We start from the raw sequence: 27,563 nt of genomic DNA on the forward strand, positions 1-27,563 counted from the left end.
GCGAAGGAGAGTACCAGCTGTATCCAGATAAGGAGCTGTGGAGTTTGAACAAAATACAAGGACTATTCCCTTTAATTCGGGAAAAAAAAACCCAGATGTCTTATTGTTTGATCTGGTTACCTCTGAGAATTCTGTTCTCTTTAAGGATATGATTTCTCTCTCATCACACCCAATTTGGATCAAGGTACAACATGGAAACAAAGTAAAGACTGACAGAGTGCTATCTGTGGGGTGGGGGTGGGGGGAGGGAAGCAAGATTGGGGGAAAATTGTAAAACTCAAATAATATCTTTAATAAAAATTTTTTAAAAAATAAAAAAAAAGAATTGATGGATGTTCCAAGGCCTAGAGAATCATTACACCCTTGCCTACAGAATAATTATATTTCTATATGGAAAATGAGAGTTCCTAGATCTCTTTAAAATAAGAATTTCCATACTGTAGTTATTTAATATCCTTCCTGAGTTAAGGTTAAGTAAATTCTTTTTATAAATTATTCAATGACTTACAAGTGTTCCCACATCAAATCTGAACACACTACTAGTCTGAGTCAGGCCCACTCCTAATGCCATCTTTCAGGTCACAACCAGAATACTCCTGTTCTCAAAACCCTTCAATGGTTCCCTATTGCCTCTGGAATAAGGATTAAACTTCTGTAACTTTGTACAATATCAGACACCTGCAGTTGTGTATACTTTTATTTTGCCACTGGATTTTGATGGCTCTGAAAGAGTGAAGCTGAGGACTTTGAGCAACTCTGCCTCGCTTAAATCCACTTCACAGACAAGATAACACCCCATGATGTCACTGGTCCTCTGAAAAAATGAAGGATGAACAAAGATAGATTTGCAATCTAGGGAGGCTAGGTGGCGAAGTGGATAGAGCACTGCCCTTGGAGTCAGGAGTACCTGAGTTCAAATCCGACTTCAGATATTTAATGATTACCTAGCCGTGTGGCCTTGGGCAAGCCACTTAACCCCATTGCCTTGCAAAAAATCTAAAAAAAAAAAAGAAAAGAAACAAAGAATATCAATAAAAACTCATTTTGGGGGCGGCTAGGTGGCGCAGTGGATAAAGCACTGGCCCTGGAGTCAGGAGTACCTGGGTTCAAATCGGTCTTAGACACTTAATAACTACCTAGCCGTGTGACCTTGGGCAAGCCACTCAATCCCATTGCCTAGCAAAAACCTAAAAAAAAAAAAAAAAAATTTGCAATCTAGCTTCCCAACCTTATTTCATACCAGTATCCCTGTATTTACTTTACTTTCAAGCCAAACTGGACTTTTTTGTTATTCTTCCCCAACCTCAAACCCAGAGCTTTCCTACCTCTATCTATGCCTTTGCCTTTAATATTGATTTTCCTTGGAAGGGCCTTCCTCCTTCACTCTTTGTTGAATTCCTACCTGTCTATTGAGGCTCAAATCAAATGTTATCTTCTATAAGAAGCCAACTTTCCAATTTTATCTCTCCCCATGTCATATAGCCTTTTGTTCACACCTAATGCCTTTATTACTTTGTATTAGATTGATCTGTGGATGGCCCATGTCTTAAGTCCCCTGGTTCCATTCTGTCCATTTAGACTGGGACAAACATATTAGAAGTTAGCTGTGAGACTTAAAGAGAAAGAGGTTTGGAGTCAAAATATCAAAGCTGCAACTTTTTGATTGTGTGATCTAAGGCTGGTCCCTTAACTTCTCCAGTCTCAGTTACCCTCATCTTTGAAATGAAAGGATTGGGTTAAATAATCTCAGATATCCCTTCTAGCCCTAAATCCTAAAATCCCTCATTTTCTGACTTTACATATTACTAGTTGTGTGACCTTGGGGCAAGCAAGTTACAACCTCTCTATAATTCAGTTTCCTTATCAGTAAATAGGGAACAGAAGAAAGCAAATAAATACTTATTAAATGTCTCTGGCTAAAGCACTCTATAAATATTCTCTCATTTGATCCTCACAATAACCAGGGAGATAACCATTATTATCTCCATTTTTTAGTTGATAAAGTAGAGGCAGATGAAAGTTTTTTTTAGTTTTTTTTTTTTTTTGGCAAGGCAATGGGGTTAAGTGGCTTGCCTAAGGCCACACGGCTAGGTAATCATTAAGTGTCTGAGACTGGATTTGAACTCAGGTACTCCTGACTCCAGGGCCAGTACTCTATCCACTGCGCCACCTAGCCGCCCCAAGACAGATGCAAGTTAAGAGACTTGCCCAGGGTCATACATCTAGGAAGTGTCTGAAACAAGATTTGAAATCAGGTCTTCCTAAATTTAGGCTTAATGCTCTGTCCACTGTGCCATCCAGTCTCTTCATTATGTATTTCATAAGACTTTTGTCTTATGATCAGATGTAATTAAGTATAAAGAATAAAAATGTCAGATCTTCCCTCAGTACAGTCTATATTAAACACTTATCTATATTAAACACTTATTGATATCTGTGAAATTGAATTAGTATTAATAATGAATTGACTTTTCATACAAGACTCAGTTTCCCCACTATGTTGATAGCATCAATATCTGGATCTGACTCATCCTTTATTCTAATACAAATAGGACCGCCCCCTCCATTTACCATGTCAGAATGAGATATGAAACTGTAAATACTGAGGGGAAAAATGTTGCCTGAAAGGCAACAAATGCAGAGATATAATTAGGCTAGCTAATTGCCCACATTTCAAAAGTATTCCCTAATGATTTCTGTGAAGAAATTTGTTTGGCACTTAACCATTTTTTCCCTACCATAACAAAAAAAAATCAAAATCATGATAACCCCATACCCCCAAATTAAGTAGATGATCTCATTAGAAAATCCTCCTGTCCTTGCTACTCAATGCTTTATATTTGCTCACAGGGCCAGATTTAGATTAGGTAATCATCAGAAGATCATTTCCTGAGCCCATTGAAAGCATAATTATTCATTACTGTGATGGAGCCATCCTTGGTCATAGGAAGTGATGGAATTCTAGAAGGTTCTATCTGGAGTCGACCTTAGGTCACATCTCTTCTCTGTTTAATGGATGAATCCTGTCTAAAGCATCACTAACAAGTGATCACCAGCATGGGCTTGAACACTGTCAGCAATAATGAGGTTGCCTGTTCTACCGCTGGACAGCTCCAATTAGCAGGAAGATGCTCTTTGTAATGATCTGAAACATGACCTAGAACTCTGGACCACTGATCTTAGTTCTCCTTTCTACAGTGATAAAGAATAAACCTAATCCCATTTCCTCATGTAACACCCTTTTATATACTGGAAGGTAGTTATTATGCCCCAGCTAAATCAAAGCTAAACATTTGAATCATTTATTTAATAAATGATTATTAAGCACTTAATATAAAGACAACATTGTTTTAAGACATATATACATTTTCCTTCAATTAACTATGAAAACAAATTTCAACATGAGTTTTTTTTTAAGTTTTGAGTTCCAAATTCTATCCCTCCCTCCTTGCTCATCATTCTTTTCTGAGATGGTAATCTATTATGGGTTATATGTATGCAAACATGTAAAATATATTTCCATCTTAGTCATTTTGTGACAGGGAATTTGAAACAAAAGGGGAAAAAATAAAGTTAAGAAACAATATATTTTGGTTTATATTCAAATATCATCAGTTCTTTCTTTGGAGGTAGATAGCATTTTTCATCACAAGTCCTTTGGGATTGTCTTGGATTGTTATATTGCTGAGGATAGCTAAGTCATTCTCCATTACTCATCATACAATGTTACTGTTACCATGTACACAGATTCTGCTCACTTCACTCTGCATCAGTTCGTGTAAGTCTTTCCAGGTTTTTCTGAAAACCTGTTTTTCTTGAACATGAAGGGAAATAATCTAGGATGCAGACCCTACCTCATAGAGTCGGCAGTTTAATAGAAATCCAAAGGACCTTGACAAGCTAGTCCAAGGGACACAATCTAACAAGATAAAGTAGAAAAATCCTACACTTTTGTTAAAAATAAATTGCCTAATAAGGTGAAGGTGTTATATATATAGTTAGAGGAGTCCCTATGGGAAAAGATCCACAGGTGTAGTGGACTGCAACCTCAATGAGTCAACAGGACGAGGTAGCCCAAAAACCTAATTATAGAGGATAGAATAGAATGTCCTAATAGAAGCATGGCTGGGGGGAGGGGAGCACATGAGTCTTCTGACATGGACAAACCACATCTGGAGGCTTGTGGTTCAATTTTGGTCACATTTTAGGAAGTACATTGCTAAGTCAAATCGTACCCATAAGGACAACCATGATGGTAAGAGGAATGGAGACTATACACTATGAAGGGTCAGAGAATGTTTATCTCAGAAAAGACTTATAAGCCCTGAGATAATGTTGTTGCAGCTTTGTCATTATGTCATGACTTCTAGGCCCCTTTGCCATTCTGTTCATCCTTTTCTGAAGGGTATGCACTTTGCTAACATCTCAGTTAGGTTGCAAAATGGCCTCAGTATCACAGCTATGTTCAGAATGAAACAATCAACTGTAGAATGATTTTCTGTAAAGAGCTAGCATTTATTTATATATGCTTTACAGGTGTTATCTCATTTTATTCTCACAACAACCCATGAAGATAGGTAGTATTATTAAACCATTTTAGAGATGAAGAAGCTGAGGCAGAGAAAGGTTAAACAACTTGCCTTAATAGGGTTACCCAGCTAGTAAGTATCTGAGGTTAGATTTGAATTCAGGTCTTCCTTACCCCAAGCCTAGTGTTCTTCACTGTAGCACCTAGCTGCTGAACTATCATCTTTCTCTTTCAGAATGCTCACATGATTCATCAGCATGGGCATTTGCTTCCATTCTCAGTGTCTTCTTATCCAATATGGCCATATCCACAGAGGATTGATCCTTTCAGAGTTCTGAAAGATATTCTCTAGGTTTATTTGTAGTGTTTTTTTTTAAAAAATCCTAGAGAGGATCACTGTAGCTAACTTTTTTAAATTTTCTTGAATTCTTACTCAATTACCCAAGTGTTTGTCCTCAATGCTTTATGCTACTTCTCATATTCAAGTTGTCATCATTTTTCCCACCAAGACTTTTCTATAAACTTTGATCACTTGATGTTTTGGGGGGGATTAGATCATGATGGACTATGATTCAAAGCCAGAAGACTTTGATATTCCTGCTATGTAGTCCTATTAATGATGCAGATCACAGCCAAAACATATTTTTTCAAACTGTGGGACTCTAATCCCTGGCCTATAAGTCCTCCATAAGGGGACTACACAACTTGCGTCCTTCTTCTAGCCATCACAGCATCATATTGGTACCAATATACCTTACCATACTGCTTTTCTAAAAAGTTTACACCCACATTAGCACACTGTTTAGAGTTGTGAATTGGTCCAGCCATTCTGTAAATCAATTTACCCCAATTTACCCCAAAACTGTTCATAACTTTTGGCCCAAAGATACCACTACTAGTGTTCTAGTCAAAAAAAGATCAAAGTAAAAGGGAAAAGATCCAAGTGTAATAGAATATTTATAACAGCAAATAATTTAGGGGATAGCTATCTCTTGAAGAATGACTAAATATATTAATTACATAGGAGTATAATAGAATACTACTCTGCTTAAAAATGATGAAGAGACTGGTTTCAGAGAAACCTGGGAAGACAAGAATGAACTAATGCAGAGGATAATATATATGACAACAGTAAATCAAACAATTTTGAAGGATAAGAATTCTAATCAACAGGATGACCCACTATGATTCTGAAGGACTGATGATCAACTATGATGACCACCTTTTGATAGAAGGTGATGGATTGAAAGTACAGAATGAAATATATATTTTTGGGCATAGCAAATATGAGAACTTGTTTTCCTTGATTATACATATTTGTTTTAAGGGGTTTTAATGGAAGGTTTAATGGGAGGTGGGATGGAAATAAACCAACTTTTTGTTCACTGAAAAAATAATGATAGAAATAAATTATTTGCACCAGTCTATATTTTCATCTATAGGGTGTACTACTTTGATACTGCTATTTTTAAATTAATTCAGTCATGTCCAACTCTCTGTGACTTATTTGGTAAAGTATATTGATAAAGATACTATAGTAATTTGCCATTTCCTTCCACAGTTCATTTCTTTATTTTTTAGGGTTTTATTTTTACAAGGCAATAAGGTTAAGTGGCTTGCCCAAGGCAACACAACTAGGTAATTATTAAGTGTCTGAGGCCGGATTTGAACTCAGGTACTCCTGACTCCAGGGCCGGTGCGCTCTATCCACTGTGCCACCTAGCTGCCCCCATTTTTTTTTTTTATTAAAGATTTTATTTATTTTGATTTTACAACATTTCTCCTAATCTTACTTCCCTACCCCCACCCCCTACAGAAGGCAATTTGCCAGTCTTTACCTTGTTTCCATGGTATACATTGATCCAAATTGAATATGATAAGAGAGAAATCATATCCTTAAGGAAGAAACATAAAGTATAAAAGATAGCAAGATCAGACAATAAGATATCAGGCTTTTCCCCTAAATTAAAGGTAATAGTTTTTTATCTTTGTTCAAACTCCACAGTTCTTTCTCTGGATACAGATGTATTTTCCATTGCAGACAGCCCCAAATTGTCCCTGATTGTTGCACTAAAGGAATGAGTAAGTCCATCAAGGCTGATCCTCACCCCATGTTGCTGTTAGGGTGTGCAGTGTTTTTCTGGTTCTGCTCATCTCACTCAACATCAGTTCATGCAAATCCCTCCAGGACTCCTTGAATTCTCATCCCTCCTGGTTTCTAATAGAACGATAGTGTTCCATGATATACATAGACCAGTTTGCTAAGCCATTCCCCAATTGAAGGACATTTACTTGATTTCCAATTATTTGTCACCATAAACAGGGCTGCTATGAATATTTTTGTACAAGTGATGTTTTTACACTTTTTCATCATCTCTTCAAGGTATAGACCCAGTAGTGGTATTGCTGGATCAAAGGGTATGCACATTTTTGTTGCCCTTTGGGTATAGTTCCAAATTTCTCTCCAGAAAAGCTGGATGAGTTCACAGCTCCACCAACAATGTAATAGTGTCCCAGATTTCCCACAACCCTTCCAACAATGATCATTATCCTTTCTGGTCATATTGGCCAGTCTGAGAGGTGTGAGGTGGTACCTCAGAGAAGCTTTAATTTGCATTTCTCTAATAAGCAATGATTTAGAGCAATTTTTCATATGACTATGGATTGCTTTGATCTCCTCATCAATAAATTGCCTTTGCATATCCTTTGACCATTTGTCAATTGGGGAATGACTTTTTTTTTTAATTTGACTCAGTTCTCTGTATATTTTAGAAATGAGTCCTTTGTCAGAATCATTAGTTGTAAAAATTGTTTCCCAGTTTACTACATTTCTTTTGATCTTGGTTACAGTGGTTTTGTCTGTGCAAAAGCTTTTTAATTTAATGTAATCGAAATCATCTAGTTTGTTTTTAGTGATGTTCTCCATCTCTTCCTTAGTCATAAACTACTTCCCTTTCCATAGATCTGACAGGTAAACTAATCCATGATCTTCTAGTCTGCTTATAGTATTGCTTTTTACATCTAAATCCTGTATCCATTTGGTATAGGGTGTTAGGTGTTGGTCAAATCTAAGTTTCTTCCATACTAACTTCCAACTTTACCAGCAGTTTTTATCAAAGAGAGTTTTTATCCCAATAGCTGGACTCTTTGGTTTATCAAACAGTAGATTATTGTAATCATTTCCTGCTATTGCATCTAGTCTATTCCACTGGTCCACCACTGTATTTCTTAGCCAAAACCAGATAGTTTTGATGACTGATGCTTTATAATCCTCTAATCTATCTTCCTTTGAGACATGTAAATTGTTTTAAATGTTTATCTTTTATCATAAATGTTAACTTTCCTTGTTAGCTTCTATAAGTTCCTCTGGACAACCAGATGACACAGTGGATTTAGGTCAGGTCACTAAATTGAATTGTCTCCCCCCCCCAAAAAAAAAAGTAAATTTCAAAGATAAGGATTATTTTTTTTTTTTCTATTTGAAGCTCCTGTTAGCCCAATGCCTAGTATAGTAGTAGAAAAATAATTTTTTAAATTTCTTTACATTCATTCTTGTTGGTAATTTTCTTTATTATTCCATCTCCTTTATCTTAATTCTTGTTTCCATAACTCCTTGATTTTTAAAAATGTTAAGTTCATTGCTTATTTGGTCTTATTTCCTTACTTAATTCTTTATTATTTCCTTACTAATTCTCATTTAAGTTCTTTCACAGCCATTTACCCAAGTCTCAAGACATCTTCCCTCCTTTATTCATCTTCATCATTCTCACATTTTAGCTGATTCAGTTATTAAAATGAGGCTATTACCTGAATGCACAACTTACCCCTTGGGGCATCTGGTGAGAAAAGTACTTTATAAGCTCTTTGGAGAGGCAGCCCTACTCCCCTGGGGGAAAATGCTGGCTGTGGAATCAGGAGACCCTTAGTTGAATCCAGGTTTTGCTGCCATGATCAACTAAGGGAAAGTTACAGAACATCTCTGAGCCTTAGTTCCTATATTTGTAAAATGGGGAGAATAATTGTTGCATGACCTACTTTTCAGGGGTATTGAGAGGAAAGTATTTTATAATCCTAAAATGCCTAAAAAATTTAAAATGAACAAAAAGCAAGCTATATCTTCAAATAAATTTTAAAATGCTCTATGAATTGAGATATTATAAATTCATACCTCAAAAATATCTGATTGGTAATTCTTTTTCCTATCAGAAAAAAGTCTGTACAATTGATTATCTAATTTTTCAGTGAGCACTCTTTCTAGTAGTTTGAATGAAAGAATGAATAAGTACCAAGAGTCTCTCTCCAGTCTTTGGTCTAGGCAACAAGTCCAAGTAGCTTTTGCCCTCAATGAACTTGAGATCTAAGGGTACCTACAGTTGGCAAGAGGAGGGAAATGAGAGTTTGGAGTGGGGGTGGGGTGGTGATGCAGGGGAAAGAAGATGAGAATTTGAATGTAACAGAAAGAATTTGGGTATAGTTGTAAATTTACTCTTGAGATGTAAATTGACTTGAAGTAGAGAATTATGATGGTAACAGACACAACTGTAATTATAATCCTGGGAGGAGACCCTCCCCATTCCCTTTTTTTCTTTTTTTTTTTTTTTTAGTTTTTGCAAGGCAATGGGATTAAGTGGCTTGCCCAAGGCCACATGGCTAGGTAATTATTAAATGTCTGATGCCGGATTTGAACTCAGGTACTCCTGACTCCAGGGCTGGTGCTCTATCCACTGTGCCACCTAGCCGCCCCTGACCCTCCCCATTCTTAAAGTACCATTGATTCATTGTTTGATGTAAAATTTGTACACTGATCTCCTTCAGTTTTACCCTCTCCTTAATTCCCAGTCTAGTAAGAGAAAGGGAGTTCAACTCTTGCCCTCTGGATTAGAGGCAAGACATAAAAACGTGAGCTGGACTCCAGTTCAGGGCAGCCTCAGTCTTCTCTGACAATGGCCCAGACAACACTGCTTAACTGTTCTCGTTCTCTCTCTCTCTCTCTCTCTCTCTCTCTCTCCCTAGCCCTTCCTATGTCTTGTAACATTTTAATAAATTTTTGTTTTACTTCCACCCATGCTTTCTCGAGTCTGAATAATGATTCCTCATAGGCAGAACTGAACCCAAGTAGCCATCAGCTACAGTGACATTGTCTAGAAATGGCTGGGAAGTGCTTTTGTGGCAGAAAAATAAAGTCTAAGATCCCTGCTCAGAACTCAGGGCTGCAGGGGCACTTCACTTTTGTAATAGAACCTTCAGGATAATATACCATCTATTTATTTTTTAATGACTTCTCGTTTGAATTCACCTTTAACATCACTGATGATATTACCACATTTTGTGATGTAGTCAATTTAATACCATAGTCAATTTTAGGACACTCTTCACATTCATTTATAAGTTATTTAAACAGAGAGAGAGAGAGAGAGAGAGAGAGAGAGAGAGAGGAGAGTGAATATATTGTCGAAGTTCATGCTGTGTTCTGTTTTCTAATCCATTTGGAGTTTATTCAAGAGTTTAGTCACTTAATTTTACATTATTAGGTTAATCTTTCCTCCAATCCTTCCATCCTAAGGGAATGCACATTCCCAAGGGCAGTGGAAGGAGAAATTGGACTAGAGTATAGACAACATGGATGGAAATGACTCATAAGTGTCACAGTAGCCTGGATTTGTTCAAAATCAGGCTATTTTACCTATTAGAGTCCACAATTCCAGAAGGCAGAGTGCCATTTCCAATGAGAAGAAGAGGGTTACTGTGCAAAGGGTATGGTTTGAATAGAACTAATTTAGTAGACTTGCTGCAAAATTCATTATCTTGTAGTCATCCTGGTGATAAGATTGTCACTCTGTATCTAGCCTCAGACAGTAGACCTATAGAGCTGCCAGAGTTGAAACTTGGCTGGGACAGTCTTGGAGAAGCCAAGACTACCCAGCAGACCAAATATAGGATTCAAAATATGACTTTAGTGAAGGAATAACAGTAACGAGCAGCTTCCTCATAGTTCATTATCCGGAACCATACTTCCCATCTATATTCCTAACTCCCTTTCAACACTAAGTAATTTCCTCCCCTCAATCTGAGTTTCTAATGAAAGAGGGTTCTTAACTTGAGGCCTGTGAAGCTGGTTCATTTATCTGTATCTTTATTTTAATAACTAGGCATTATCAGTTTAACCATCTCCATATAATTGATTTTCTTGGCAATTCTGATTATTTTTGTGTTTAAAAATATGATTATGAGAAAAGTCTGTAGGCTCCACCAGGTTGCCAAGAGGGTCCATAATATAAAGCCCATTAAGAAGGCTTCCCTGGGGGAGGAGTCAAGATGGTGGCAGAAGAGCCTCTCTTAGGCTCTCTCCAAAATATTTCAAAAACCTTAAAATTATGACTCGAGAGATAGAACCAACAGAAAAATCCAGTGAGGCAATTCTCCAGCCCAAGGCAACTTGGAAAATAGTGGGAAAACTATGTTCCATGGGGTTGGAAGGGCGGCTGCACCTCCAACTTCCCAGGAACAACCCCAGGAAGAAGGTGCCAGGCAGCTGAAACAGTTTCCAGACCTGCACCCCAGGGAGCACCAAGCACAACTTGGAAGATCAGCAGGGAGACCTCTGCCAGAGTGAGCATGAAGCCCAGGACTTTAGTGCAGTCTTGGCACTCAGGGCAACTGGGGCAGCCCAGATCCAGGAAATGGAAGCAGGCCTGTGGACACCCAGCAGGAGCCCCCAGGCAGCTGTGCCCTGAGTGCTCAGTCCACTGAAGGCAAGGGAGTAGAGGGAGACTGCCCAGGTCTATCCTCTGTCCCTGGAACAGGACTCTGACCACATTTAGACCCTGGTCAAAGTCTAGGCCCCCCATAGAGCTGGGACCCCACCCCAAACACACACACAGCCCCATGGCAGAGGGGTGAGCTTGTGATCATTCACAGACCAGGAGAGCAGTCAGAGCCTCACACACTGAGGTCCTTGTGGGGATGTCCCAATAATACTCAAAAGCTCAGGAAGCACCCTAAAACCAGGCACAGACCGGGGAAATGAATAAACAGAAAAAAAAATGGGAACCTGACCATAGATAATTACTTTGGTCCCATGGAGGACCAGAATACTCAATCTGAAGATGAGATCAAAAAAGATTTTGAAAATCAAGTAAGGGAGATGGAAGAAAAATTGGGAAAAGAAATGAGAGATGAAGGAAAGACATGAAAATGAAGTCAGCAGCTTGGTCAAGGAGATCCAAAAAAATGCTGAAGAAAATTACATGGTAAAAACCTGCTTAGGTCAAATGAATAAAACAGTTCAAAAAGTTATTGGGGGGGGGGCTAGGTGGTATAGTGGATAAAGCACCAGCCTTGGAGTCAGGAGTACCTGGGTTCAAATCTGGTCTCAGACACTTAATAATTACCTAGCTGTGTGGCCTTGGGCAAGCCACTTAACCCCATTTGCCTTGCAAAAAAACCTAAAAAAATAAATAAATAAAAAGTAGAACTGGCCAGATGGAAAAGGAGATAAGAAAACTCTCTGAGGAAAACAAATCCTTCAGATATAGAATGGAGCTAAAGGAAGTTGATGACTTTGCAAGAAATCAAGACATAATATTTCAACACCAAAAGAATGAAAAATTAGAAGAAAATGTGAAATATCTCATTGAAAAAACAACTGATCTGGAAAACAGATTCAGGAAAGATGATTGAAAAATTATTGGGATACCTGAAAGTCATGATCAGGAAAAGAGCCTTGACCTCATTTTTAAAGAATTCCTACAGGAAAATTGCCCTGATATCCTAGAAGCAGAGGGTAAAATAGAAATTGAGAGAATCTACTGATCTCCCCAGAAAGATATCCAAAATAACAACTCCCAAGACTATTAGAGCCAAGTTCCAGAACTCTCAAATCAAAGAGAAAATATTACAAGCAGTCAGAATTCAAATATCGTGGAGCTGCAGTTAAGATCACACAGGACTTAGCAGCAACTAAGGGTGTGTAGCATTTGGAATATGATATTCCAGAAGGCAAAAGAGCTTGTAATGCAACCAAGAATCAACTACCCAGCAAAACTGAACATCCTCTTCCAAAGGAAAAGATGGACTTTCAATAAACAGGGGAATTTCAAATGTTCCTGTTGAAATGACCAGAGCTGAACAGAAAGTCTGACATTCAAGTACAGGACTCAGGTGAAGCATAGAGAGTGGAGGAGAGGGGCAAATTATGAGGGACTTAATGATAATGAACTGCATGTATTCCTGCATGGAAAGATGATATTGATAATACTCATATGAACCTTCTCATTTAATAGAGCAGGTAGAAGCAAAGGAGAGAGAGCTGAATTTGAAAATATATTGTAAAAAATGGAGTCAAGGGGTGAAAGGAAAATGTACTAGGGGTAAGAGAAAGGAAAGGTAAAATAGGCTAGGGGTAAGAGAAAGGAAAGGTAAAATAGGCTAAGATATTTCATATAAAAGATATTTCTTGTAGCTTTCGCAATGGTATGGAAAGGGTCAAGGCGAGGGGGAATGAGGGAACCTTCTTTCTTGTCAGAAATGGCTTGGAGAGGAAAGCATACACTTAATAAGGTATAGACATCTAGAGGAAAAAGGAGAGAAGGGAGATGGGGAGGGGGAGGGGGATGTGGGTGATAGAGGAAAGCGTAAATCATAGGAGAGGATAGTCAGATATAACATTTTCTTTTTTTTTACTTTTTGCAAGGTGCTGGGATTGGGTGGTCTGTTTGGGCCATGGGGTTGGGTAGTTGCTGGGTCTCTGGGGTGAGATGTAGGCTTGGGGTCTCTTGGCCCCAGGGCTGGTGCTCTGTCTGCTGCACTACTCAGTGGCTCCACAGCACATTTTTGAAGAGGGACAGAGTGAAAGGAGAGAGAAAATATAATAGATGGTAGTGGGGAGGAATGGATGGAGAGCATTACAATCAGCAACAGCAACTGTGGAAAAATATGGAAGTAACTTTTATGATAGACTTATGATAAAGAATGTCATCTACCTGAGACAGAGCTGGTGATATCAGAATACAGACTGAAACACATTTTTTTCCCCTCTTTCTTTTACTTTATTTCTCATGAGGTTTTATATTTTTGTGGGGGAGGGGTATTATGTTTACTCTTAAACAAGAATATTTTTAGTAATGTGTAAATTAAAAATAAATAAAATCTTTCTTTAAAAAAAAAGGTTTCCCTGCTTTAATGTTTCTCCTTAATCTTTGGAGATCAACATCAAACATGTTAGAGGACCAACATCAAAAAGATCAAAAACCAAGTTTACATTTTTATAATTTTGTCCACATTTTAAATCATCGTTATCTGCTTTGGACACAAGGCTTTTCAATAGAACCTGAGATAAGTGGATATTTACAGTCGAAGTGCATTAAAATTGATTCATATCTAGCCACTAAAATATTTATTAGGTGCCCACAAATGTGCAAGACCCAGTGGTTTTTAAGCATGCAAATGTCTGTACTGAGGAGCCAGGAAATGAGGGCCTAGTTGAGCTAATTTCCTGCAGGTGAGTAAACTGCTAAAGACTTGGGACTCAGCAAAACCTTTTGTTTTTTATCAAACCCTAGCAAAGTTTGATAAAAATTGTACTATCAAATAATTCCCTTCCATTTCTTAGATCTAAATGCAAAAACCTCAACTCTTTAATTTTTCTGTAAAACATTTTAAGTAAGTTTTAATTCTGTGATCTCTAGCTCCACTGACTTGTTCTAGACACAGAGCATTTACAATAACTAAATAAGATTTTTTAATATGTAATAAGGTATCCAGTCATTCATAGAGTAATTTATGCTTTTTCAAAGCCCATTTCCATGCTACTCTTTGGAGGTTCACCACAATTATGGGATGCTGGGCAATACAAGTAATATCATCTCTACTTAGCAGCAGAGGTAACTAAGGCACAGAGAAGCTATCTACTTTTCTTAGGGTCATTCAGTAGCTGAGGTAGTAGAATTAATGTGTTACAAAAGAGGGCTGGATCTGGAACTAGAAGATCTGGGTTTTTTAAATTTTGGTCCTGCAACCATATTACCTGTGTGACTATGGGTAAGCCACTCACCTATCTGGGAAACAAAGGGGTAAGTCTAGATGGAATCCTTTTCTAGCTCTAAATTTATGATCTTATGAGCCCAGGCATCACTTGGTTTATTCAAACTAAGTTCAGAATCATAATGATCTTTTCCGGGACACGCAGATCCCAATGGAAAAGATTTTATTAGGCCTATCTCCTCACCTGCCTGAGGCACACGCTTTTCTTATTACTATAAGTCACTACATAAATGCCAGCAATGACCATTATTACTTTCTACTACCTCCCAAATTAGCCAAATATTTTTCAGAACCAAATTAGAACCTCTTCAACCAAGTCTCATCTGGAAAGCAAGGAACAACCACAGGAGGGGATCAAGTTATTAATTCTAGTGATCAGGGCTTTCTACTGGTGAAAAGCTTCAATCAAGTATTTATTTGTTGTTGAGTCATTTCAGTTCATTTAATGTTTTCTTGGCAAAGATATGCCTTTTCCTTCTCCAGCTCATTTTATAGATGAGGAAACTAAGACAAGTAATGTAAAGTGATTTTTCCAGAGTTATATAGCTAGTAAGTATCTGAGGTCAAGATCTGAACTCAGGATGATGAGTCTTCCTGACTCCAGGCCCAGTACTCTGTTCACTGCACCACTTAATTGCCCTTTTAAATAAGTGTCCACTAGTATCAGCACCTGGGCTTTATGAGAAACAACTAAAAGAATGGGAGTAGCTATTGTTCCAACAGTGAAGGAAACATTAACATAAACTCCATGATGACCATTGACCTTGATGACCATTGACCTTTGTTCTCAAAAAGACCATGGTTTCAGGGAGGTGATGCCATGACTGGGGATGGGGGGGGTGGCAGAGGGGAGAGTTTGTACTAAGTTACCAGCCTCACTTTTTCCTCCAGAGCCATCTGGGTTCAGTGTCCAGATATGAATCAGATCGGCTGCAGATGGTTGGGTTAAGTGACTTGTCTAAGATCACACACAAGTGCCAATTATCTGAGGCCAAATTTGAACTCAGGTCCTCCTGTCTCCAGAACTGATGCTCCATCCACTGTACCACCTAGTGTCCCCATCCATATACACCAGAAATATAAATACAATGAATACAAATATATTCAAAATAAAACAAAATAATTGGAGGGAAGGGAGATCAGGAAAAGCTTCAAGTAGAAAATGATGCCTGGCCTGCCTCTTAAAGGAAGCCAGTGACTTCATGATGCTGAAATTAGGGAGGCTCTCAGATAATGGACCCATAGAGCTGCCAGAGATGAAACTTCGCTAAATCAGCCTTGAGGAAGTGAGAACCACCTTCAGACCAAGCTCAGGATTCAGAACAGGACTTTAGTAAAGGAATAGCACTAACAAGAATCTATCTAAAGTACATTACCGGGCAGCTAGGTGGTGCAGTGGATAGAGCACTGACCCTGGAGTCAGGAGTACCTGAGTTCAAATCCGACCTTAGACACTTAATAATTACCTAGCTGTGTGGCCTTGGGCAAGCCACTTAACCCCATTTGCCTTACACCATTTGCCTTGGAAAAAACCTAAAAAAAAAAAGTTTCTAAAGTACATTACCAGTAATCTCATTTCCCAGGATCTCTTCTGAGGTAAGTTGTTTCCTCTAAAGCAGAGGTCCTTAACCTGGGTTCTGCAAAGCTGATTTTTATATAAGTATATGTATATACATATATATGTAAATATATTATATAGGCAGACAGATAATTTTCATTATCATATAATTGGCCCCCATGAAAGTATAAAGATATGGTGGGCTCAGAAGAGCTGGAGTACTATAGATGAAAAACAGAGAGAAGGCCAGATTGGCTGGATTGTGGAATGTAGGAGGGGGAGTAATTTTTGATAGGTTGCTGTATGAATTGACCCAGAGTAGAACATGGAGAACAATGTAATATTGTAAAGATAAACAATTATGGCAAACTTAGGAATTTTGATCAATTCAATGATTAACCTTGATCTCAGGAGACTTATGATGAAACATCTCATCTACCTCTCACAGAGAGGGAGTTTGTTTTTCTTCTTTCTTCCCCCCTGAAGTCAGAGGGCAGAAGAGGAGATAAGAGTTTTTGTTAATCAAAATAAAATTTTTACACAATTTCCAATGACACTGCAAAGAAAGTTTGGGAATAGGTTGGGAAGGGCATCTACAGCTAAACCCAGGAGTTTCTATTTTATTCTAAAGGCAATAAGAAGCTACTTGAATTAATTTAGTAGTGGAGTCATATAGTCAGATCTGTGTTGAAGAAAAATTACATTGGCAGCAGTATATAAGACAGACTAGAGTAGAGGACTAGAGGTAGGAAGGCCAATAATCTAATATTCAATCTCATAATGATAAAAGGTCAGGCATCATTTTCTGCCTTAAGCTTTTCCTGATCTCCCCTCCTCCAAATATTTTTTTTGTTTTATTTTGAATATATTTGTATTTATTCTATTTATATTTATGGTATATATATATATATATATATATATACATATATATATATATATATATATATATATATATGTATGTATAGATGGGGTAACTAAGTGATACAGTGGATGGAGCACCAGTTCTGGAATCAGGAGGACTGATATAGAGTCTTTACAAATCAAATATCACCTCAAGGTACTAGCTATACTTTTGTCTTATTGAATTTCTGTGAAATTGGATTTTATGAAAAATTAGATAAGGACACTAATGAGAAAAGAATAGATGTTAAAAGAAATATTTGGTCTGAAATTTAAAAAATAAATCTTTGAAACAGGAGCTTTTGTTCACTTGCACTACATACATTATATTATCTTTGTAAAATTTTTCTGTAGCACTACGTGCCTTGCATCTCATAAATTCAATCATTCAAAGCAAGTTTTTAAAGAGGAAATAATATAAAAGGAAGGATTAAATACCTCAAAATTATTGCTACATAAATTATTGCTACATTGACTGGCTAAAGCCATGCTTGCTATAATGTTTGAAGAAATGGTCTTTTCAATGAAGAAATTTTCATAATGGAATAGTTTAGATTGATGTGATATGTATAGTCCATTATGAAAATAAAATATTGTGGTAGTGTTTTTTTTAAAAAGAAATAATTTGGCCACTTTGGTCTCTGAATATAAGTTTCCAAAGATTCAAGATTCAGAGACCTCCAAAAGGCAACAGAGAAACTCATAGTAGGTATAAGTAGGCTACAACACCTTGCCAATGATCAATCATGTAAGAAGGGGCTTCAAGGATGTCACTAGAGAGATACATGATTGGAAAACTGGGAGAATCTAGGGACAGTCAATAAATAGATAGCCCATGTACTCCACTGTTATCAATTATCCATGCAATGTCATGAGATTTAGATGAAGACACCCATCATGTTGGACAGACACGCTGAAGATGATTTATTGAAGGACATGGACAAGAGACACTGGATGAGAGGGCATGGGTGATTTACTATCTGCCCTGTTGGAGAGAGAACCTATTGTAAATCAGACTTCAGATCTGTTGAAACATCAAAGATTCCAAGAGAATTTCAGAGCATAATCCAGGTAACATATAGGTGACATAAAATTTTCTGTAACATCTGCATTCTTTACTTCACAGGATTATTTTAACAATCAAATGAGAAATATGTAAGGGCACTTAATTTGAAAGCCCTCTTTAAGTGAAAATTGTTACTGGAATTCAATAGTTCCTAAACAGACAGCATTCAACAGTGGAAATGTAGGGTTTAGAGTCAGGACACCCAAGATGTGACCCTAGCTCCAATGCTTGCTGCTGCACAATCTTCAATTCAATTTCCTCATCCATAAAAATAGGGATAATAATACTCATACCACACCACCAAATAGTTGTGAAGAAAAGCACCTTGCAAAGCTGCAAAATGCAAATCAATATCACCATCACCTTTCATCCTGAGTAGATTTGGCTGGTTAATGACAAATGTGTCAGGGGAAAAAAATGCAGTTAACACACAGAGTTAAATTCTGGAAATAGTGTGGAAATGGTGGAAATGGTTCCCTAAGATGTGATTTTTTTAAAAAGTCAAACCCAGGAGAGAAGTCAATGACCTCAAAAAATGACAAACTTTTATTTTACATCCCCTTTCAGAGGACAGGGCCCAGAAGGAGAAAGAGGACTGAGATTTAGAGAGCAGAGTTTTGGAATCTAAAATTCTTCAGCACTTCCAGACCATAGGGTTCTGCTCTATTACAGTGCTTTTCTTAGCAATAAATAACTATCAGTTCTCATCTCCAAGGGAAAGTTTCAGTCATGTGAAAGCAAAAACACCTACTCAGTGGGGTCCATAGCTCCAGTTCTTCCTGAAGAGTCACCAAATTTCCCCAGCTGGTATTTACATAATTTTATTTCCACCTAGCAGATTAATCAACTTTTTTAGAGATGGGAGGGAAAAGACAATCAGTGAATTTCACTGCTTCTGCATTAGCAAGCTTAGATAGATCTCAGTTTTTCAGAAGAGTAATCTCTCTTCTAACATGGATCAACTAGTTACAAAGTCTTCTCTAAGCTTAACAAGAAGAAGGGGGAGTGAGAAGAGTTCTAACAAGGCTTTCTTTTTAAGTCTCATGACAATTTTGGCTTTAGGATGACCCAGCCCAAATATGCTCATACATCTGGGACAGTTGGGATAACATGATTGAAACATTCATAAATCTTGTACACATCTGGCACTAGAAGTAAGCCCTGTGTTTGTTCCCATGGAAACAACATCCAAGGGGTTTCTCTGGAAATTACTTCCTTTGGGCTGCAATTTGTCCTTAGGTTAAAGAGTTTTATGGTCTACATTTAACAATACGGATTGAATTTAATATTGCACTTTGATTTCTGGGGATTATAAAATCTCACACTGTCCCCATAGTCTAGCTGGCTTCAGATGGAAAGGGGGAGAGGGCTTTGTTTACACACTCTCCTGTCCAAATTCTACTCAAAATAGGGTATTAAACAAATATTAGACAAATGCCTTTCACATAAGCAATCTCTGTGATGCCATGGCTCTTTGTTTCACTCCCAGGAAACCTCTTACTAAAGAAAACTCTAAGATTGGAATCTGAAGCCTTTAGGAGAAAATGGATCAAGAATAAAATATGGAAAAACTGAAGGATAGCAGTCACAGATTCTGAAAACAGGCGGACTGAGGGGAGAGGGGAGAAGAGTCCATCTTTCCCATCCCCGGCTATACAGATCCAGCTTCACTTAATTAGCCTGGACAAGTTTTGTGCATCAGGACAGGGGTGGGAGGTAGGCAAGAAATGTTGATAGTTATTTACACCTCCTAGGAAGATGAAACCATTCCCAAAGGGCCATTTCTTAAAAAGTTTTCTTGGTGGTCCAGATGTCATGGTTTCTAGGCAATTCTTTGATTTCATAAAGAACATAATTTGAAACACTGCTTCAATAACACATTTGATATTACTTATACTATCACACACTATTAAGGCAGCTGACTGGTTTTGCCAAACTGTCTTGCTTTTTAAAAATCTATTATGAAGCATGGATCATTGAAGGAATATATTTGGAAAGAAAGATAATAGAAAATCCAAAAGATGTCAAAATAAAATTTAAACAATAGCAACACAATTGAGCTTTTGAAACTCTGGTCACATGAGGGAGGATAAGTTACCTTGTTTTTGTTCCTCCAATTTCAGAATATTTTTCTTCTACTCTCTGAGGAGAGAAAAACAATGACAAGGTAGCAACCATATGGGCTAAAAAAGGATTCACAATGGTCAGTTCCATTCCACAAATAGTTATTGGGAGTCCACCATATGCTCAGTGAAGAATAAAAATGTGAGTGAAATACATAGTTCGTGCCCTTGGGAGCTTGTGGTCTAGTAAGGTATAATACTTTGGCACAAGATATCATAAAAACAAAGCTTCATAAAGGTCTAGAGGAGCGAGATAGCACTTCAATTTGTAGGTAGAGAAGGCATCAAGCAGGAAGGGCTTGATGGATAAATAGAATGTGGAAATTTAAAGAAGAGGAAGGATGTTTTAGATAAAGAAAACATAACCCACACCCCCATCTCCAGCTGCTTCTCTGACTTTTGTGTAGAAATCAGTGATTTCCTTTGAGATTTCCACCTAATTTCCTATCCCCTCAACCTTCTTCCCCCAACTGCTATTTTCTAAGGTTACCTTCCATCTACTCTGCATATATACATGCATACACACACACACACACACACACACACATATATATAAAGAACGTATTTGTTCATATATCTTTTGCCTTTTTAAAAGAAAGTTTTGGTGAATAAAAATACTTGAAGCATGTGAAGAAACACCAAATAGTACCAAAATTGTGAGAGGTAACACTGAATAGGTAGACTTGGTTTATATTTGAGAGGTCTTTGAATGCCTTGTTAGTGAGTAAACAATTATTAAGGCTTACCATATAAGTAAGCACTGTTAAGCCCTAAGAACAGAAATGAATAAATAAAGCAGTCCCTGCTCCCTAATAGAGGAGATAGCATGTAAATATCTAGGTATATCCAAGATAATACAATATATATGAAGGTAATCTGAAAGGTAAAAGCATTAGAAGATGAGAGTTGAGAGGCGAATAACTATTTATAGTAAGATTCAGGAGAGTCATGGGAAATGACATGATCAGAACCATGGAAGAGGAAAATTAATCTGACCAGAAAGAAATGTGCAGAACAACTGACTGGGGGTATAGGGGAGAAACAGCTAAGGCTTGGATTCTAGGATGCCAAAGAGGAAGGAATGAAAATAAGGGGATAGATTCAAAAGTCACAAAGCAGACTGGATATGGGATAGAAATGAAATGGAAAGTGAAAGGTGATTTCAAGCATAGTCCTATGTATTATAAAACAATGAATATGAAGAATTCAGAAAAGCATGAGAAGATATACACAGAATGAAATGAGAAGTTGTAAGAGAATGGCTGTTCTTGTCCTTCATTATCGAAGACAAAATGACATCACATAGTGATGGAAGAGAAATAGAAACATTGATTCAGAGTTGGAAGAGACCTTAAGTTCAATGCCATTATTTTACAGAAAAGGAAACTGAGGTCCAAAGTGGTGAATTAAGTAACTTGCCTAAGATCACACAGGTCATAAATATCAGAAGTGGGATTTGAGCCCCAGTCTTTTGACTCTTGAAGAAAGTGTTCTTGACACTGAATCTTTATATAATCACAACAACAAAGAGAAAGAACTAAGAGAACTCAAAAAATAAACTGAAATTGTAATTATAATGATCAAACATGACCCAAATGAAGAGATGAGAAAATGCCTACTCTCCATTCTTTGGGGAGGAGGCTGGGTAATGGGGAAAGTGGGTAAAGGTAGAGAGGGTGTCAGTGGGGGACAGCTATGGGTATGAATTATTGCATGAACTGTTTCGACTAAATTGATGTGTTGGTTAACTTTCCTGAACTACCTTTCTCTCTTTTAAAATCTTTTTTGTTTTCAGGGGTGGCTTAGGTATATATTTAGAAATTAAGTGGATGCAAAAGGAAAAGATGTCAATAATAATTTTAAAAATATTTTTAAAAGAATGAATAATGAAAGAAAGATGACTCTAAGGTATTAGATGGTGATGTCATCAATAGAAATAGAAATCTTAAGGAGATGCTGTTAGGGCAGGGAAAGAGACTTCAGTTTTAGACAGAGAATCCTAGCTTTAGATTTGAAAGGAACTTTACAAGTCAACTAGTTTGCCCTCCCCCTTGTTTTACAAAAGAAATTGAGGCCTAGGATTCAAATGCTGGCCCTTTGACCCCAGATCCATCCCTGTTTTACTGCCTCTGTAGGTTTTTGTGAGATATCCAAGTAGAAATATATACTGGACATTCAGAAATGTGGAGCTCAAACCCATCTCCTTCCAGAGAATATAGTCTTGAGGGTGGGGACTTTTTTTTTGTCTTTAAATCTCTAGTAACTAGCCCAAAACTTTGCATATAGTAGATGCTTTATAAATAGTGGTTGTTGAAATTTTTAAAAGTAAAATAAATATTTGTTGAGTAAAACAAAATAGTGATTGAGTGGTTAACTGGAAAGAGCACTAGAATTCAGGGGACCTGAGTTTGAAATCCAGGTCTACTTCTTTCTGAGTGACTTTGAACAAGTCACTTCATATTTCTGGTCTCAATTTCCTCATTTATTAGGGGAATAGAAAAGGAAATTGATTGATGAATAATTATAATGCTCAATCTTGACTTGGCAAAGAGATGAAGAAATAACTCCTTTCAGTAAAGGAGTAGAGGATCACAGGTTCAGCACATTTCATATAAAGGTGGCATTGTGTTAATTCTACTTAACTTTTTTTTTTAGGTTGGGGAATCAATTGAGCACCTAGATGGTGTAGGGGATAGAATGCTGGACCTGTAGTCAGGAAGACTGAGTCCTGAATTCAAATTTGACCTCAGACACTTAATAATTGCCTAGCTATGTGACCCTGGCCAAGTCACTTAACCCTTTTTTTTTAGGTTTTTGTAAGGCAAATAGGGTTAAGTGGCTTGCCCAAGGCCACACAGCTAGGTAATTATTAAGTGTCTGAGACTGGATTTGAACCCAGGTACTCCTGACTCCAGGGCCAGTGCTTTATCCACTGTACCACCTAGTCACCCCTATTACTTAAACCTTTTTAACTATGTTTCTGTAACGTGAACTAGAAAAGGAAAAGGCAAACCAGTATCTCTGCCAAGAAATCCCCAAATGGACTCATAGAGCTGGATGTGACTAAAATGACTCCAACAACAACAAAAAAAGAAATCATTCCATAAACATTTATTAAGTATCTTCTATATGCTAGGACTATACTAAGTGTTACGGTCATAGAGTAAGTCAAAAGAAGCCCTGATCTCTAGAAGTTCACAGTTTAATAGTAGAGACAATATGCCTACATTACAAACATGGCAAGTTAGGATACACTAGTAAATAAACCACAGAATGTTGGCTCTAGAATTAAGGGGCATCAGAAAAGGCTTCTAGTAGAAAGTGAAATTTTATGATTGGAAGAAAATCAGGAGGCAGAGATAAAAAAGGAAGGAGAGAATTCTATGCCCAGAATCACAAATGGAGGAACAGCAAGGAGATCAATGTCACTGGACTGAATATAGGATGTAAGGTTAAGAAGCCTAGAAAGATAGAGGAATGGGAAGGGTAGCAGATTATAAAAGACTTTAAGCAGTAAATGGAAGATTTATATTTGATCCTGGACGTGAAAGGGAGCTATTGAAGTTTATTGAGGGAAGATAATGATGAGGAAGAACATTTGAAAAGGGTATGAATGCAGGGATATCTCCATGAAAAAAAGTGACATAACATATTACTATTGTATATAATTGGAAAACAAAATGTTAAAATGTTAAAAAAAAAAAGGTGATATAAAAGCAAAAGGTATTAATAATTCCTAAAGCTTAATAAAATGAGAGTTGGACTACATGACTAAAAAGATGAAGTAATTTACCCAAGGTCATATAAATAATGAATGTCAGAGACTGAATTTGAACTCAAGCCTTTATCTTCATAGAGCTCTTGGCACTATGCTTATACACAGTAACTCAACAATGCAAAAGGGGAAATAGGGAAAAACCTGTTGATAATGCTCAAACAACCCAGCTCTAGAATTGAGTCTGCAACTGATCATCCAAGATTGAACAACCTTCAGTATTTCACTAATCAGTTAGGAGTCATCTGCATGGAGATGTGGAAATGAATTGGAATAGCAACAATATGGATTTCTGTAGTTTTACATACTTCTGTGGAGTAAGTGGTATAAATATTATTAAACCCATCTTAGAGATGATGAAACTAAACCTTAGTGGTAATTTGCCAAGAGTCATTCAACTGGTAAACCGGGCAGATCTGTATCCATAGCCTAATGTTCTAACTCCAGTTTCTGAGTTCTCTCTCTTGAACCACACTACTTTTCTTAGAAAAAGAATGTAGAATGAAGGACATAGAGACAAGGAAGGAATCTTAGCAAGTGGGAAGAAATGCCAGTACTAAGTGAACAGGCAGATACAGCCTCAGACACTTAATAATTACCTAGCCGTGTGGCCTTGGGCAAGCCACTTAACCCCATTGCCTGGCAAAAACTGAAAAAAAAAAAAAAGAAGAGGCTCATCTACATCCAGAGAAAGAACTGTGGAATCTAAATGCATATCAGAGCAAAATATTTTCACTTTTTCTTATTTGTTATTTTCTCCTGGTTTTCCCCTTTTATTCTTTTTTTTTTCTTTTCTTTTTAGATTTTTTTTCAAGGCAATGGGGTTAAGTGGCTTGCCCAAGGCCACACGGCTAGGTAATTATTAAGTGGCTAGGTAATTATTAAGTGTCTGAGGTCGATTTGAACCCAGGTACTCCTGACTCCAAGGCCAGTGCTGTATTCACTGCGCCACCTAGCCACCCCTCCCCTTTTATTCTGATTGTTTTTTCATATATAACTAAAATATAAATAAGTTTAATATACTGTGAATATATAACCTATATCAAATTGTTTGCTGTCTTAGAGAGGGGAGAGGGAAGGGATGAAGGAAGAAAATCTTACAGAAGTTAATGTTGAAAACTAGCCTTAGATATAAATAGGAAAAAATAAAATGCTAAAAAAAAAAAAGAAGAAAGAAGAGGGTCAGTAAACAGTTTCAAATGTTATAAAAAGGCCAAAGAAGGCAAAGTCTCAGAAAAGGCCATTGGACATGATGACCTTTGAGGCAGTAGTTTCAGTAGCTCCCACAAAGGAACCCATCTTTTAAAACTGCAAAGAACTTTAGAGATCATCTAGCCAAACTAATTAATTTTTAAAACAGGGCAGCTGAGTTCAAAAAGAGTCAGCATGGTTCAATCAAACCTATATGGGTCTCAGTTTTCTCATCTATAAAATAGGGGGTTTGAAAGAGTTTGTTTCTAAGATTCCTCCCAGCACTGTATCCATGATCCATTAAGTCAGGGGGTTTTGATCTTTTTCTATATCATAGGCCTCTTTTTGATAGGAAAAAGCTTATGGATGCCTTCCAAAATAATGTTTTTTAAATTTTATTTATTTTTTAATTTAATATTTATTTATTCTCATTTTGTACAAATAATTTTTTATACATTAATAAAATATTCTTGTTTAAGAGCAAAATAATGTCTTTAGATATACAAAAGAAAATACTGAGGATTACAAAGGAAACCAATTACACTGAAATGGTTATGAAAATTTTTTTAAAACAGGTTCATGGACCCCAGATTAAGAATCCTTGCTATAGAACCAGGAGAACATTGTACGCTATAACAGCAACATGAGGGTGATGATCAACCTTAATGGACTTGCTCATTCCATCAATGCAACAATCAGGGACAATTTTAGGGTATCTGAGGTTTGAACAAAGACCAAAGACTATTACCTTCAATTTTTTTAAAAAGGAAAAAATTGTCTTATATACTACATAATTTTGCTATCTCTAATATTTATTTGCTCCTCAAGGATATGCTTTTTCTCAACACATTCAATTTTGATCAATGTATAGTGTGGAAACAATGGAAAGATTATCAGACTGCCTTCTGGGGGGGAGGGAAGGGAGAGTGGGGAAAAAATTGTAAAATTCAAAACCTTACAAAAAATGATAGCTAGAAACTACTATTGTATATAATTGGAAAACAAATAAAATATTTCTATATACAAAAAAAAAAGAATCCTTGTTATAAGGAAAAATAACTTGCCTAGGTTCACACTGATGGTCAGTAGCTGAGCTGTGGTGCCCAACCCCTCTCCAATGTAGGAAGGGCAGCTAGGTGGTAATGGGGGATAGAGCACCAGCCCTGGAATCAGGAGGACTTGAGTTCAAATCTGATCTCAGACATTTGACATTTACTTAACTGTGGTAACTTGGGCAAGTCATTTAACTATGATTGGTTCTCATCTGGAATCACCTCCAGTTGTCCTGATTCATATCTGATCTTTGGAACCAGATGGCTCCAGGGGAGAAAGTAAGGATGGTGACTTAGCACAACACCCCTTCACTTATATGCAATTCACTTGCTTGTCACCCTATCACCTCCCTGATATTATGGACCTCTTCAGGAATGGATAAACAAAAACTTGAACTTTAGGAACAGAAATCAGACTTAAATTAGTGGAGGAATGTGAAGAAATTAAGGTGATCACAGACAGTTCCCTTAAGAGTTAGATGATGAAGGGAAGGAATCTGATAGTGGAAGATTAGAGGTAGGCAGCATGACTGGGGAATAAGGAAAGGAAAGGCAAGATAGAAAGGGGACAGACCTGAGCATGTCTGTTGTTCAATCATTTTAATCATGATTGACTCTTCATGATTCCATTTAGGGTTTTTCTTGGCAAAGATACTTTGGTGGTTTGCTATTTCCTTCCCTTGCTCATTTTATAGATGAGGCAACTGAGGCAAACAAGATTAAGTGACTTACCCAAGGTTACACAGTTAGTAAATATTTGAGACTGTATTTGAGCTTAGGTCTTCCTTTCTCCAGGTCCTGCACTCCACTCACTCCACTCACTCTACTCCCTAAAGAGAAATTTATTTAAAAAATTTTTTTTTTAAATTTCTTTTAACTGAACCATAGCAGTACCTTGGATTGTTTTCCTTACTGGGTAAATGAACAAAATAAAGGATGTTGACCTGTAGCAAATATTTGGGTGAAAAATTAAACATTTAGAAAAGTTAAAAAATATTCACAATGGGAAGGGAGAAGGGGTTAGGGAGAATTGACCTTGAAACCTGAGTAAACAAGCTGTGGGAGAAGTTTCTTTAAACAGGTCCACAGCTTCCCCTAGACCCGCCCAATCAAACCCACACCTGGGGCTGCCTTCACTTCTGGGAAATCGAGACTGCAGCTAGTGAGAATCAGCCCTTTTAAACTAGGCTACAATAGACAGCTGTGAAACTGTGCCAGACCACAGACCCTTCTCCCTGGAAAGGGTCACTTTCATTCAGGGTAATCCTCATCCTTTGCCCACTGGAAAACTCATCAGCCTCTTTTTTTCTTTTCAGATGGTGACCTGAC

The 27,563-nt window shown here is 37.3% G+C and overlaps 1 protein-coding gene across 1 annotated transcript in view; it reads right to left on the bottom strand.

Moving 5' to 3' along the window:
* SUSD3 (sushi domain containing 3) overlaps window positions 1–27,563 on the bottom strand; it is an 84,171-nt gene that overhangs the window by 36,487 nt on the left and 20,121 nt on the right. The gene's annotated exons all lie outside the window — the stretch shown is intronic.

The sequence above is a fragment of the Macrotis lagotis genome, chromosome 8 (assembly GCF_037893015.1).
Source record: "Macrotis lagotis isolate mMagLag1 chromosome 8, bilby.v1.9.chrom.fasta, whole genome shotgun sequence".
In the NCBI taxonomy this organism is placed as follows: Eukaryota; Metazoa; Chordata; class Mammalia; order Peramelemorphia; family Peramelidae; genus Macrotis; species Macrotis lagotis.